At 39.6% G+C, this 15,257-nt stretch overlaps 1 non-coding gene across 1 annotated transcript; it reads left to right on the top strand.

The window, feature by feature from the left end:
- The first annotated feature begins 8,324 nt into the window (after window positions 1-8,324).
- On the top strand, window positions 8,325-8,432 carry LOC142177810 (small nucleolar RNA R71). Its single transcript, XR_012706361.1, has one exon. It is a non-coding gene; the product is annotated as a small nucleolar RNA R71 (small nucleolar RNA).
- The last annotated feature ends 6,825 nt before the right edge of the window (window positions 8,433-15,257 follow it).

Below are 15,257 nucleotides of genomic sequence, written 5' to 3'. Positions count from 1 at the left end.
ATAACCTTTAAATTTCTTTCAAGAAGACATTTCCCTAAAGCAAGAACTGTGAGCAGAGTTAAGCTTAAATGACTAAGTGTGCCAGTTACACTAGGTGTCACCCTTGTGCATAAGGAATTCAGTTATCTCTGGTACATAAGGGTTACCGTAAGGCGAGTAAGGGTCATTGGTGATATTAAAATACGCCAAAGATGAATAGGTAAAACATCTATAGGTAGATCGCCGTAGCATTAAATCTTAGTACTCCCCTAAAGGGGGAAGATGGTGTGATATGGTATTAAGTTTGAGTTAAGTGGTTCAGGTAACCACAGAATGGTAAAGGAAGAATGTGGTAAAAAGGCGAATGGGATAAGGTTGCATTTATTCAGATACTATAGATATGTCACGACTCCAGAATATTATGCAAGCACAACGCTTGGGAGAGGCAGCAAAAGTTCCCAGCCAGGATGTTATTGAGAAATAAGTGTGAATGGACACTTGACACATAAGGAGCCAGTGCGAGAGGTAAGTTAAGAGAAAGAAAATAACCCAAGAGAGATTACACGGAATATTGTTAAGGATAGACAAGAGGATATAGATAAATCAACAGATCATGCAAGATAAATGTAGTGAACCCCAACATAGGGAATTCAGTCTGGCGAATATGACATCGTGATCCTTGAGAAATATTCAGATAGGAGTTGGGGTAATTAAAGGTACCGTATAGGTGTTACGAAAATAAAAGAGAGTGCCACTGGAGAGATAAGCAAAATTTCAGTTCAGAAGCAACCCTACGAGCACAAGAGTGCGGAGGTAAGTAACTAAGGATAATTATGGGCAAGTAAGAACATCAGAAAAATCCTTCGGGAATACGATGTAATAAGCTCGTAGCTTTACAGGAGTCATAGGTTGTCCCCTAAGTACTACAACGGAATACTAGATGAGGAAATAAGAAAGAAGGCTTCAACCTAAGCATAGTGACCTAAAGAACAAATGATGTTGTAACAACAGTCTCACTACAATATTGTATTGCCTCCATAAGAAAGTGGCACATATCGTGTCTAATGAACGGGAAACAAATCAAAAGTGATATTTGATAACATATGCATTACAGGGAATTCTAGTATTCGTGGGCACTAAGATAAACCAAGTATCCATGCAGCAAGTGCCAGAACGACTAGGAATTGCTTATGTTTAAAGACAACTGAGAAGGTATGAAAGGAAATCTATGGTGCTAGCAAGTTAAAGGAAGGTTGCGAGTAGTATAAATAGTTATGTGTAGGTTGCAAGCTAAAGTATGGTAGAGTGACAATGTTTTAGGTAGATAGGAGTAAGGATAAGAAAATGTGAGTGAGAAAGTGACAAGAATAGGTAAGGCTTCGGAATTAAGCCCATCAAAATGAGAGAGCTGATGGTTATCGTAATTTATAGAATGCTCAGAAGAGATGGAATGATACCCTGGTAATAGAATAAGGGTGTAATAGTGATAGACAAGAGGATGACATTTAGGCCTTTGATTGAGTAATGAGTTTAAGAAAAAGGATTTCATGAATTGCACGGGATTAGAATACCTCCCATATGATGAATCACATTCAGATGCTATGAAATACGGTTATTGAAGTACAGTATCGTCCCTAAGGATGATCTGGCAAATCACATCAGATGTTTCCCGATGCGACGTGAGCCCTAGTGACAATGTATTATGTAAGAGGTTGAAGTTATCAGGGGTAGATTATGGATCAACATTAAGGTGAATCAACAATGGATGGATAAAAGTTAGAAAGTATGAGATGAGATTAGGCCGTCATTATTAAGATGAATAATAATGAGGAAGCATTAAAGGACTTAGATTTATACATGTAGGATAAGCAGCGGAGCGTAGCCTGGAATTGGGTAGTAGACCTTGGTAATAATAAACCAAAGTAAGAGTTATGGTATAGTATGACCTACCTAGTCATAGTAAAGCCATAAGCATAGATAACTGAGGCTATGAAACAAGATATATCAATAATTGTAAGTTCGACACTCGACAAAGTACCGAGCGGAGAACTTCAGTACACCTATAGATTCCCAGAGGGACAACTTGGCATAGTTATGAATATGTTCACAAAGTGAGGCCTAGAGATTGAATAAAAGCTAGAGGAAAAGGAAAGAAGAGTTGCATAGGTGCACATATAAGATCAGAGTCGTACAAGTTGCATGATAGAAGGTAGCAACAGTTATGATATTGGAAGAATTCTGATCACAAGTCGTGCTGTGAGATAGAGGCCTAAATGGGGGAATGCCCTAGCCTTTGGATTCATTCACAAAACAGTTGCCTAGATGGCAAGGACAATATTAAAGTATTCATAAGAGCTATATGTTATGAGACAGATAAGCGCATCAGTTAACATTCGAGTACGAATGTTCCAAAGTGGGGAATGATGTTACGCCCCATGTTTTCGTACGTGAGAGTACGCCATAAGTCAATTGATGTAAGCTCATAAATGAGATCGTCTTTGAAAGTGCATAAAGTAAGTTAACCATGTTACCTTGGAGGTTAAAATCTTTAAGATCATGGATAATAAGTACCAAGAGGGTTTAAAGGCTTAGAAGCTAAACAAATTAAAGAAAATAAGCCTTGTGTTATGTTTGAAGTCAAGCGAGTTGTGGAACAAAAGTTGGCAAAGGTCATCACAAGTTATATTCACAACTGTGCTGAAAATTAGGTCAAATGTAGATGAGCTTTTCTCCCAATATACTTAAACTTACGGGATGATCCACATACCAAATTGAAGATCTATGAGTCTAGTTTCTAATGCATTAAACCATTTGTCAAAACGACATCGGTGCAGAGAGATATTCGCATTTTTGTGAGACTTTGCAGGCAGACCCTATGGGACCCACTTAGTTCATGATTAGGTTATGATTTGTACTACCAGTCCTTGGGAATTCTTTGTATAATAGTTCAGCTGTATTACCATTTCTTCTCTTAATGAATCTCATTTGAATTGGTTTATTGTTAACTGGCTTACCTAGCGGGTTGGGTTAGGTGCCATAAAGGCTAGTTGGATTTTGGGTCATGTCATTTTGATGGTGTTTAAGGTTAATTACATGTTGGTTATGGTGTTGGAGTGAAAGATTACAAGATAGCACTTGAAAGGGGAAGAGATGTTGCTATGGGGGGGGGGTGTGTGTGTGTGTGTGTGTGTGTGTTTATGGCTGGAAATTAGGGGAAATGACTTGCTTATGATATGGTTTTTGTTGTTATGCATTTCAATATGTTTATCAAGTGAATTGATGAAAGAAACATATTAAACTTGAGATTGGAAGTGAAGATTAGCTTAAGTCACTTCTATGGTGTTGTGTTGCCATTGAGGGCTGTTGTAAGCTAAATATAACTTGGATTTTGACTTGAATCCACTGTAGGAGGTAAGCATATTGTGTTCTTGCATGTTCTTAAGGTTATCTTGATATTGATTAAGTTAAATGTATGGACTAGACATGAACTAGTGAATAAAGTTGCTAATTGAGGATAGTTGGAGTTGTGGATTGTTTTCTTTGTAATAAATGTGAGGTATAAGGATGGAATCATTGATGAATGACTTCATTATCATGTTAATGATACTATTAAGTTAATGTAAGAAGTCTATAAGGGGTGATATGGGGTAAACAGGTTCCAATCGAGGCTTGCCCCTCGTCGTGAAGTAGTTGTGACTTGTTGTTGTTATATGGTGTCTTGTTATTGATACTTATATGTCTTAGGATTACACTGGTTGTTGTTGTTGGTATATGGTTGACGAGGTCAAAACACATGCTTAAATTATGCTCGCTAGTCAAATATAGAATAGTATAATATTGTATCCACATCGATTGGATTTAAACAGTATCCTTGTAGTTTATAGCTTGATTGCTATCCAATATGATCAACAATGGAGATTTCTATGATTTCTAACTACGATTAACTAAGAATCTTAAGCTATTGACTACTGACAATCGCAGCAAAGGTAAGAAAGGAAGTTATCAATGGGAGAAAATAGGAGTTGATAGGATAGGTGCAAGATAATTATTTGGGATCTAACTCTAGATAATTCACTTCTAATGTTTAAGTGAGTCTCTCGAATTCACTCAATTATTAGTTCAAACATTTAGCAAAAACTCCTCTCTTGATTAAGTCTTAACCTCACAAGATGAACCAATTTAAGCACGTGAAGATATGCAAGAATGCGTAGTGGATTGGTCCTTAGGAGAACCTCTCTCGATTATCCTCATAACTACGTTTAATCAATTATCCATTTAGCCTCTCTCGATTACTTAGAAGAATTAATGAACTCAACCAACAATATAATGCAAAGATATCATAAGTTATGCCTCTCTCGATTACATGAACAAGTGAATATAGATGCAACAACTAAATAATCCAAAAATGTTTCAATACATAGAACAAGTGTTATAATCTACAAACAATCATCAATATACCAAATCCATCAAACCCTAAAGCTAACTACTCCATATACATGGAGAAATTCTTCACAAATAAAAGTAAAGTATAGAAAAACATAAATTCAATCCAAACTCATGTCTTGAATGAGGAAGGAATGATAAAATCCTTGTGCTCGTGTTCTTTCAACTCCTCCGCAAAGGCGGGCCGTATGGGGCGAGGTGCCATGTGGGGAATTATTGGGGTAATCTAGAGAGCTAACTTCTAACAGGCAACAACTTTTGTATAGCCGTGGCACACCACGCGTTGTGGCAGCGGGGAATTCTTAGAGTACGGAACAAACTTTGATTTTTGACGTCCAGACTTGGCCCTCGATCGCCAAACACAATTCCAGCTTAATCCTTTGGGCTTTTACTCAGACTTCAAAGCTCCAAATCACTCGAATTCATTTCACAACATCTACATAGCTCGGAATCACTCTTATAAGGCATAAAACACACAATAAGTGCAAAACACTACCAATTAAAGCTCAAACATGAATACAGTGCAATGAATTAGAGTGCAATAAGCGACTAAAATACGTAATTATAGCCTGCCATCAACACCCCAAACTTATACCATTGCTCGTCCTCGAGCAATCAAACTACACTTTATATAGACACGACCTTTTTCAACAACTCTCATAACTCATCACACCATGAATATTTAAAATAGAAAAGCACAATACCGTAACATCCTAGCCTCAAAATTTGACTTAAAAGCACCACAGATTTTTACAACCCGCTCACTTACTCTAACACAAAGGTCAACGACATTACCTTTCCTTCATGAATCAGGTGCCCTCACACAAAAATAGAGAGTAGTTCCACACATAATCAAATTTAAGAACAATTAGGAACTCAAGATAAAAAGAATTCACTCACTCTCAGAAACAACATTCATATTCCACAAAAGACGTACCATAGGCTTGCCAGTAGTGTACTACTCTACTAATTGAACTCATTCAGTCAATGATCAAGTAGGACTTTAACTGGTTATAATGTAGGCTGCGGGATGGGTAAGATACTTTTGGATATAAGAGTGACTACACCTCCCAAAACACTTTAATACATATAATTAGCTGTTTAAAACCCCACACTTTTGTGAAACCAAAACTCCACCTTCACATCAATGTACATTAACTCCCTACTTCTTTAAGCACAATTACATCAAGTTACCACTATCAAGGAACATTTTTCACAATCATACACTTATTTTTTTCTTTCTTTTTCAATTCAAGTGACTCTTATTTTTTTTCAAATCATGCACCTTTCTCCTTATTTCAATAGTTCCACTCAAAGCCAAACCAACCACACCACACTTCAATTTTACAAAGTTCATAACAAATTCAAGTGCTCATGAGAGGTAAATGGTTCAAATAGATGGTCAATTCAAACAAATGGGTAGGGCTTGTAATGTGGTTTCCAAAGAAACAAGACTACAAGCTCAACAAGATTAACTAAGATACATAACAATTAGGTAGGCAAAAGCTTATAACTGGCTCAACAAAGAAATGCCTATATCACTTTCAAAACTGAATAAAACTACTATTTTGCTTTGCAAACACACGGGGCAAGTTCTATACATCAAATTCAATGCACAGAATACACAAAACCTCACACGCACATGGCACATAACTCACTCAGGATTGGACTATCAAGACATTCTAGTCAAAGTAGTTAAGCAAAGTTAAGATCATATACTTTAAGGTACTTATACAAGAGTCAAAAACTCAACCTACGCGTCACAACTAAAGCGCTAACTATTTCAAGGTATAATAAAGTTAAGAGACATTACCTTCAATTCAAATCATAGCACAAGGTTTCCTACTCCTAAAAAAAATAAAAACTAACTGCACCCGGTTCAATCAAAACCCTTGGAAAAGAACTATGGCACAAAGAAAAACCAAGGGGGAATTAATACAATACCTAATAAAAGAAAATCTTTAAGTCGAATGATATCCATCATCGGGAAAAATCAATAAATTTAAAATTTTTATGTTTTTTTTAACTACTAAAAAAGAAAACAAAACAAAAACAAAAAACTAAAACTAACATACATACAACATACAAATATCCACTACCCCACACTTTAAATTGTGGCATGTCCCCATGACACACAATTAAAAAGCATAAGGTAGAGGAAACTTCCCTGAATATCTAGTCAGAGTCAGAGTCGAAGTCGAGCTCCATTCCTTGCGCCCGAAGTAATGCACTCATCCTTGCAGATAACTTCTTCTCAACCTTTTTGGGGTATTCCCCACACTTATCTTTCTCGCTCAGTGCAGCCTTCTCTTTTGAGTCCTTCACTTTCCACTAAACACTTGCAGCTGGTTTGTCTTTTTGTTCCCCATTTGCTACATTCATCTGAAAAGTCACAGTTTCCTCACCCACTCTAAGAATGCGTTTTCTCTCGTGTATATCCAATATAGCTCTACCCGTTTCTAAGAATGGTCTTCCTAAAATGAAGGGCACCTCCATTTTTTTGTCCACATTCACCAATATAAAACCCACATGAAATACAAACTTATCCACCCGAACTAACACACCTTTCACTATCCCCTCGGGTGTTATAGTTGTTTGGTCTACCAGCTGCAAAGATAGTGGCACTGACCTTATCTCTCCAATCTCCTTCTCCAGTTTCCTGTAAATAGATAGAGGTATTAAGTTAATCGAAGCACCAGAATCACATAAAGACTTATCAAACTTTATAGTTCCTAATAAGCAAGGTATAGTAAAACACCTTACAATGCTCTGTGAGCTTGACCATTGAGGTATCTTCTATCTTCCTCTTCTTTGTGAGGAGCTCTTTCAAGAATCAGGCATAAGCGAGCATTTGTGAAAGCACTTCTATGAATGGTAAGTTTACATGAACCTGTTTCAGCACATTCAGAAATCTCTCAAACTGCTTGTCCAGCTTTTCTCTATATAACTTTTGAGGGAAAGGTAAAGCAGGCATATGCCGGCTCTCCTCAGGTTCCTCCCTTCTCGAACTTTCTCCCTTATTTTTATTCTCAGATTTCATTGGGCCTTTCTTCTTTTTATCAACATCATTCTTCAGCTACTCCCCACTTTCTTTTTCAAGTTTCACATCATTTTGGATCGGGGTGGGATCTTTTAACACTTGCCCACTTCTCAAGCTTACAACATTCACTGTTTCTTTGGGATTTCTCTCAGTATCAATGGGGAGAGTTTGTGGAGCCCTCTCATATAATATTTTTGCAATCTGCCTAACCTGTCTCTCCAGGTTTCGAAAAGGTATGCCCAGTTCTTTGATAGTTGCTCCAAAGGTGCCCAGCCTCTCATCTGTCTTGATAATGAAGGTCTTCATTAGATCCTCTAGACTAGGCTGAATGGGTTGTTGAGGCAGAAATTGATGCCTCTGCTGATTTTGGTATGTTGGAGCTTCTTGTCCCTGAGGTCTAGAGTTATTTTGTTGCCATGCATTCGCAGTACTTCTAGGTGAACTCCATGAAAATTCGAGGTGCCTCTGACCCATTGCATTAAAATTGCAGTTCCCCACAGCATTTACTTCCTCAGTTGAGACTTGACACTCATGAGTAGGGTGTCCTCTTCCACATATATCAAACGTTGCATGACGCTCATTTGGTATCGAGGCTAAGGTTAGCTTTCTTTTTTATTTGGCCATAGCGTCAAGTTGTACCTGCATATATGTAGTAGCATCAACTTGGTGAATACCAGTTGATCTTCTTCTTTCAGCACTCTCAGAGGCACACTAATTTGCATCTTCAGATAACTCATCAAGAATTGTGACTATCTCCTCTGGAGTCTTCTTCATCAACGATCCTCCAGCTATATTGCTCAATGTTCTACGCGAGGCCGGTGTCAATCCATCCCAAAAGTCCTGGAGTTGCATCTAGAGTTCAATTCCACTATGTTGACACTTTCGAACAATCTCCTTAAACCTCTCCCCATGCTTCAAAAATAGTTTTAGTATCTTTCTGGTAGAAGTTATGGATTTCTCTTCTAAACTTGCCCGTCTTAGCTGAGGAGAAATATTTATCAAGAAATTTTCTGGTCATCTCCTCCCATGTTCTAATCGATCCCGTGGGTAAGCTTCGAAGCCACTACTTTGCATAATCATTAAGTGTGAAGAGGAATGCCCTTAAGTACAATGCATCTCGTGATACACCATTGTATTCAACGGTGTTCATAATCTCCTCGAATTCCATTAGATGTGTGTTTGGATCTTCATTTGGCTTCCCTCTAAAGACACATGAATTAAGTGTAAGAACAAATGAAAGCAAGTATAACCTCTCAGGGCAACAGTCACTCCACTCGTCACAATAACTCAATCACTCGGCTCTCATCCCTCAGCACTCATACTCAATAGGTACCCGCGCTCACTGGAGGTGTTCAGACTCCGGAGGGGCTCCTACAGCCCAAGCCCTATAAGCACGGACAACTCGCGTGCCATAGTATAAATATCTATATCCGCACGGACAACTCAAGTGCTATAGTATAAATATCTGGATTCGCACGGACAACTCACGTGCTGCACGGACAACTCACGTGCTATAGTATAATATAAGGATCCGCACGGACAACTCACATGCTATAGTATAATATCTCACAATCAGGCCCTCAGCCTCACTCAGTCATAAATCTCTCCAGTCTCTCGGGCTCTCAATAATCATTAAATCAGCCCAGACAACAATGATATGATGCATTAAATAATGAACAATAGAGACTGAGATAAAATAATAAGTAAACTGTGACTGAGTACAAAACAACAATTTAGCAGATAATTCAACATGTACATGACCTTTGTGGGTCCCTACAGTGCCAACACATAATCTAAACATGATTTCTAATATGATTTACAGTCAAATCTCTACAACACATAGAGAGCATATGGCTAACAACAAATTATTCAATTTTACAGTTTCACGGGACGGACCAAGTCACCATCCCCTCGGTGCAAGCCCACATGCCCGTCTCCTAGCATGTGCGTCACCACCAAAATAATCGCATGACACAAAAATTCGGGGTTTCATACCCTCAGGACAAGATTTAAAACTGTTATTTACCTCAATCCGAGCAAATCTCTACTCCGCATTGCCCTTGCCTCTCGAATCGGCCTCCGAGCGTCTTGAATCTAGCCACAAGCAGTACAATACCATAAATATATGCTAAAGGAATCAATTCCACAAGAAAACTACTAAATTAGACCCAAAACCCGAAATCGACTCAAATCTGACCCCCGGGCCCACGTCTCAAAATCAGACAAAAGTCGCAAAACCAGAAAGCCCATTCACTCACAAGTCTAACTATACAAAATTCATCAAAATCCGACATCATTTGGTCCCTTAAACCCTCAAATTACACTCTCCGAAATCCCAAGCCCCAACCCCTTCTTTCTCTTCAAAAATCCTACTAATTAGATGGGAAATCAACGGGAAAACACCATGGCCAATGATAATAGAGCTCAAGAAACTTACCTCCGTGAATAACCTTGATCCCCTTCACAATATCGCTCCAAAAACTCCAAGGTCTGACTTGAAAATGGTGAAAATGAGCAAAAATCACGAAGTACCCTTTTTATACCTTCAGCCCAACGAAACCGCACCTGCGGTCCACTTGCCCGCTTCTACGACACCGCACCTGCAGAATTCCCATCACAGGTGCAAAACTCACTTAATACTCAAAGTTCTGTAGCTGCGGCCAACCTCTCGCGCCTGCGGTTTCGCACCTGCACATCTCCCTCTACTTCTGCAAAAAAGGCCAATATCCTCACTTTCGCATCTGCGACTCGGCCGCGCTTCTGTGGGCTCGCAGATGCGACCACTCTTATGCACCTGCGGTTCCAGCCCAGATCCTCTAACTCCGTATCTGTGGCTCCCTAAGTGCACCTGCGACCTCGCACCTGCAGCTCCACATCCGCAGGTGCGGAAAAACACCAGCAACAGCTGTTCAGCTGCATTTCCAAATTCCAAACCCCCCGTTAGCCATCTGGAATCACTCCAAGCCCCTCGGGACCTCAACCTAACAGACCAACACATCACATGACATCATACAAACTTAGTCGAGCCTTCGAATCACTCAAAACAACATCTAAACACCAAGAACGATGCCGGAACCTACAAAACCACGTTCGAATGACCTCACATTTTACACACACGTCACAAATAACAGCACGAACCTACTCCAATTTCCGGAATTCCATTCCGACCCTGATATCAAATTTTCCACTACCGACCAAAAATCGCCAAATTTCCAATTTTCGCCAATTCAAGCCTAATTCCACTGCGAACCTCCAAATCACATTCCGGATGCACTCCGAAGTCAAAAATCACCTAACGGAGCTAACGAAACCATCAAAGTTCAAATCCGAGATCGTTTACCCATAAGTAAACATACGGTTGACTTTTCCAACTTAAGCTTCTACATTAGAGACTAAGTGTCTCAATTCACTCCGAAACCACTCCGGACCCGAACCAACTAACCCGGTATAACACAATATAGCTGAAGGACTAAAAAAGAAGCAGAAATGAGGGATACGGGGCTATAACTCTCGAAACTACCGGCCGGGTCGTTACATCCTCCCCCATTTAAACATACGTTCGTCCTCGAATGTGTCAGGAGTTGTTTCCAGGCCATCAAATCACTATTCTATCTTACCATGCACGTACCCGGTGGTGATCTCATGTCACCCTATTCTATATAGGCCTGACCACACAACATAACTAAAAATCATCAATTTAACCTTAGCCCAATAACCTTGCAGCCAAATTTCTAACATCCAGAATTCTTTTCAAGACCCGAATCTCATATCCACACATTGTATAAGGCCAAACGAGTTGCATCGATCCATAACTATGACCACGAAAATAATCAACTAATATTTTATATAACTCATATGCTCGTGGCACCGTTCCTGATCACAGTAACTACTCCAAAATCAACCAAGTACTAGTATTAAACCCCATATCAAACTAACATCACCCCAAAACTTCGTACACTACCGATAATAAAAGATACACGTAGAATCTCGTAATCTCTTATCAGATCAACACGTCATGGAGCTCTCTCGCCCCAACCAGAACCACAATCCTCTCCTAAGCTGACTTTCAATGTCGTCTTCCCAAATATACTGGAATCGGACCTGACAGTAGCCATTCTGGGTCCATTGACCTTATATTATTAAACACAACTATCCCACATACATGCCACACCGATATGACTCAGAGCCACAAACCGTGCCATCCGTGCGCCAATATGCAACAATTCAAATGTATTCGGACATGGAAAATTACTCAAATGAGAGAACTGCCCTTCCAGATTAACAAGTACCGCTACAAAGAAATGCTGAAAATCCATCACACACCAAAGAACCATCACAGGATTCTAACGCAATGTTCATACTTTAACATAACTCCACTGCAATCTGTGCCCCCATCCAAATGCTGGTCCATATTATCTACCTCGAGCCACCCTGCTCAAAATCAATAATGAAGGAGAGGCAAATGGAAAAAATGCCACCCAAAACCTGAAAGAATACGCAATCGATCATGCAATACCCAAATACTCATCTCGCTCAAATTCTGCCATAAGGCCCCCAATAAATCCACACCATGTGTGCATATAACCAATGAAACACAACTTCTCGTAGCATAGAAGAGTAACTCACAGATCATTTCAGACCATGAATAAGTTCAACATCAACTGAATGGCACATCACTCAACAATAGCAGTAGGGAGCCTACCAGTCAGACTCGGTGTAGAATACACATCCTAATTGGGCCTACCAATGGACCCCAAATCAACTTTGGTCACCCACAGATAGATAAATAACCCTCCGAAAGTCAACAATGACTGAATCATAACACATACTATCATCAGGCTAGCTTCGGCCATGACTTCACAATCCACAACCATGAAACAATCTGCTCCTAAGGACTCCCAGTCTCCAAATCCATAGAACACACGAATCACCCTATCTGATCCCAACTCCACTGCCGAATGTCTAACACATCGTTCATACACAATCATCACACGAGAAATACTTCTACAGTTCTCCCGTGCCATATAGCAAAATTTGAATATCAGTAGTCGATCAACCAGGAGAGTGTCGCAATACCAATGAAGCATCGATGAATCAAAATACATTGCCCCTTGTGAAATGTATACTCTCATCAGGCCATGCCGATTAATAATATCATTTACCTAGTCATCTGAAACCGTCCATGCTGCCTACGAATTTATGTCCTTCCCTTTAAAACTGAATTTTGACCTTGCACCTGCAAATCTCAATCCCACACAATACACTACGTCTACCATGCCATCCTGTGAAGAGTACAAGAATCTCATAATCACTCTGAGTCACAAGAAGAATACATACCCGATCAATCAGAAACATCCCAATTGATCTCCACCCGGAGAAAATCCCAATATGCAACATATTCCTCACGCCGGCAAGAAATATACTCCTCGAACCGTGGTAAAAACCATTGAGGACTCTTCGAAACCCATTTGCACATAACCAAGCTATTAGAACTGAATCTCTCTAACTCAACCCAGCCACGCAGGTCGCCAAATCCAAGAGTATTGCCACAAAACACCTGTAAAGCCCTACCTCATCGTAAGAACCAAAAGAACCGAGCATACCATTACCATACTGATCCATCATGTTACCTATTTGTCTTATTTTCTCCGAGTTTCTTCTGAATTACCCTTAAGTTGACATTTCTCCTTGTCAGAACACTTCTATCCTTACCTAAAGCTCACTACAAGACATCCTAACATAAAACCACATCGCCCTAAGGCCCATAAGCCACTGTATTCTTCTTAAGCACCTCCATAAATACCCAAACCGTAACACTCACTATGAAAATACCTCATGCGAATTTAAAATTGTTCCTCTTTCTTTTCTTATACTGAAATGTAGAATCCATAGTCAACAGAATTTTCGTAAGTCCAGGCACCATCAAATGAAAATCTCAGATTTTATCCATACACAAGTCAGGAGAAATTCTCAATTGCTATATATAAATCTTGAACCCATTAGAACCTTCTAGAGAGTCCTTCACTCTGCTCAAATCTAAATTGCACCGCCAGAACGGACCGAAAGACACAAGCCCCATTAGCACAACAACCCCCAAAGAAGTAATCATGCCTTAACACCACCAATCAAATTCATACTTCATGTGTACTACGTTCTTTAAAATAACAATTTAATCATTCCATGATTTCCGTATCTCTATAAAGTGCCATATAACCCGTATTCAAGAATTTTCTTACTCGAGTCATCCTCGATCTCAATCTCTGCAAGTCATAACTGATCCACAATTATGTTTCCGACCAAAACTAAAATTTAACACATAACCATGAAATCCAAATGTCAATAGTAGGCTCCCCCACTTAGCTTTAAGCTGCAATTATATAAAATTAGAACCCGTAAAGATTTCTCCTTCTTAATTGCCAAGATCTCGCACCGTTAACCCGCCAGACTTCTCGAAGTCTTTTGTTAAGCATTTCATGAACATTCCGAATCACCAGCCACAGTCACACACTCGACCTCTTACCGGGTAGCAAGTAATATTCCTCGCAGAAGCTTCATCAATATCACGCCACCGAGAACTGCTCATAAGAGATTACCCACCTATGGAATTCCTTACAGACATCTTCCAACGACGCTGCACTGGGTGCAACGACCACGTGATCAGTAAATTCTCTTGAGCTCATGCTCGTCCACCATTTGTATAAGTCTGCACTTTCCCTATTGACATCAACTGAAAGTTCAACAATACCTTCTGAACTCAAGTCATATTGCGCCTGAAATGATAATCAGATATTCACATCCCTCTTCATTTCAAACAAACTCCTTTCCGCCATATTCGATCTTTTTTCATGTAGTAACCATCACTCCAAATAAAGTCTGCAGGCCAAATCACATTCTATCACGTTTCCAAACCGTTCTATACTTTCTCAAGGCGCACGACTACCCTACCATTGAATTCATATGCTAATCTGTCACTCTTACTTCGGTTAAATCATCTTCTTTAAGAGACTTCTCAACCTCTACTTCTCCTACTTGACCTGCTAGTACTTCAACCACCGTGAAACACTTCTCGTCATGTCTTCCCTCATACTTTGCTGCCCAGATATTGCATCAAATCGAAATGCATCTCTGTCGTACCTGAACCAATAAAATATTACCGACTCTAAATCTCTTCGAAGATCATCTTTCTCGAGCCATCAACATCAGAAATACCCATTTGCAACCACAATTACTACACAATCATCTACTCTTCTTGAGTCCAAACTCATTGACAAGACATGAGGATTTAATTTGTCCCAAAATTTAACAATGTGAAAGATCCTTCAAACATTCACACTCAAGACCGTACGTCACATCAAAATGAAAATCAAGCACCCAAGGGCCTTCCTTTACATTTCAAGGAAACACTTCTCGTCACATTCAAATCGTCTTAACACATCCCATAGTTACATCATACTCCTCATAAAGCCATTTCACCGCGCATCGAGCCACAAATTCCACTCATAAGGACATTATTGGACATATGAGTCCAAATGTACAGGTTACAATTGAAGCTACCGAGCCTAAGCTGCGGTCTAAACCTGGTCTCAAGTCCTCCACACTAGCCCATCACGAAAACACAGAATATGCATCTTGGACCTCGTTCATAGAATCACAAGCAAGCGATGCACAACTGATACTGAGCGCTCACATGCGCACACGAATGGGTGGAAGGAATTCAATGAGTTATGTTTAAGCTGAATTAATTTCGCACGATAGAATACAAGAAAGTGAAATTTTCCTAAGGTTTCGGCAGCCT

This window comes from Nicotiana tabacum, chromosome 23 (genome assembly GCF_000715075.1).
Source record: "Nicotiana tabacum cultivar K326 chromosome 23, ASM71507v2, whole genome shotgun sequence".
Taxonomy (NCBI): Eukaryota; Viridiplantae; Streptophyta; class Magnoliopsida; order Solanales; family Solanaceae; genus Nicotiana; species Nicotiana tabacum.
This window is presented reverse-complemented; position numbering and strand designations above follow the sequence as displayed.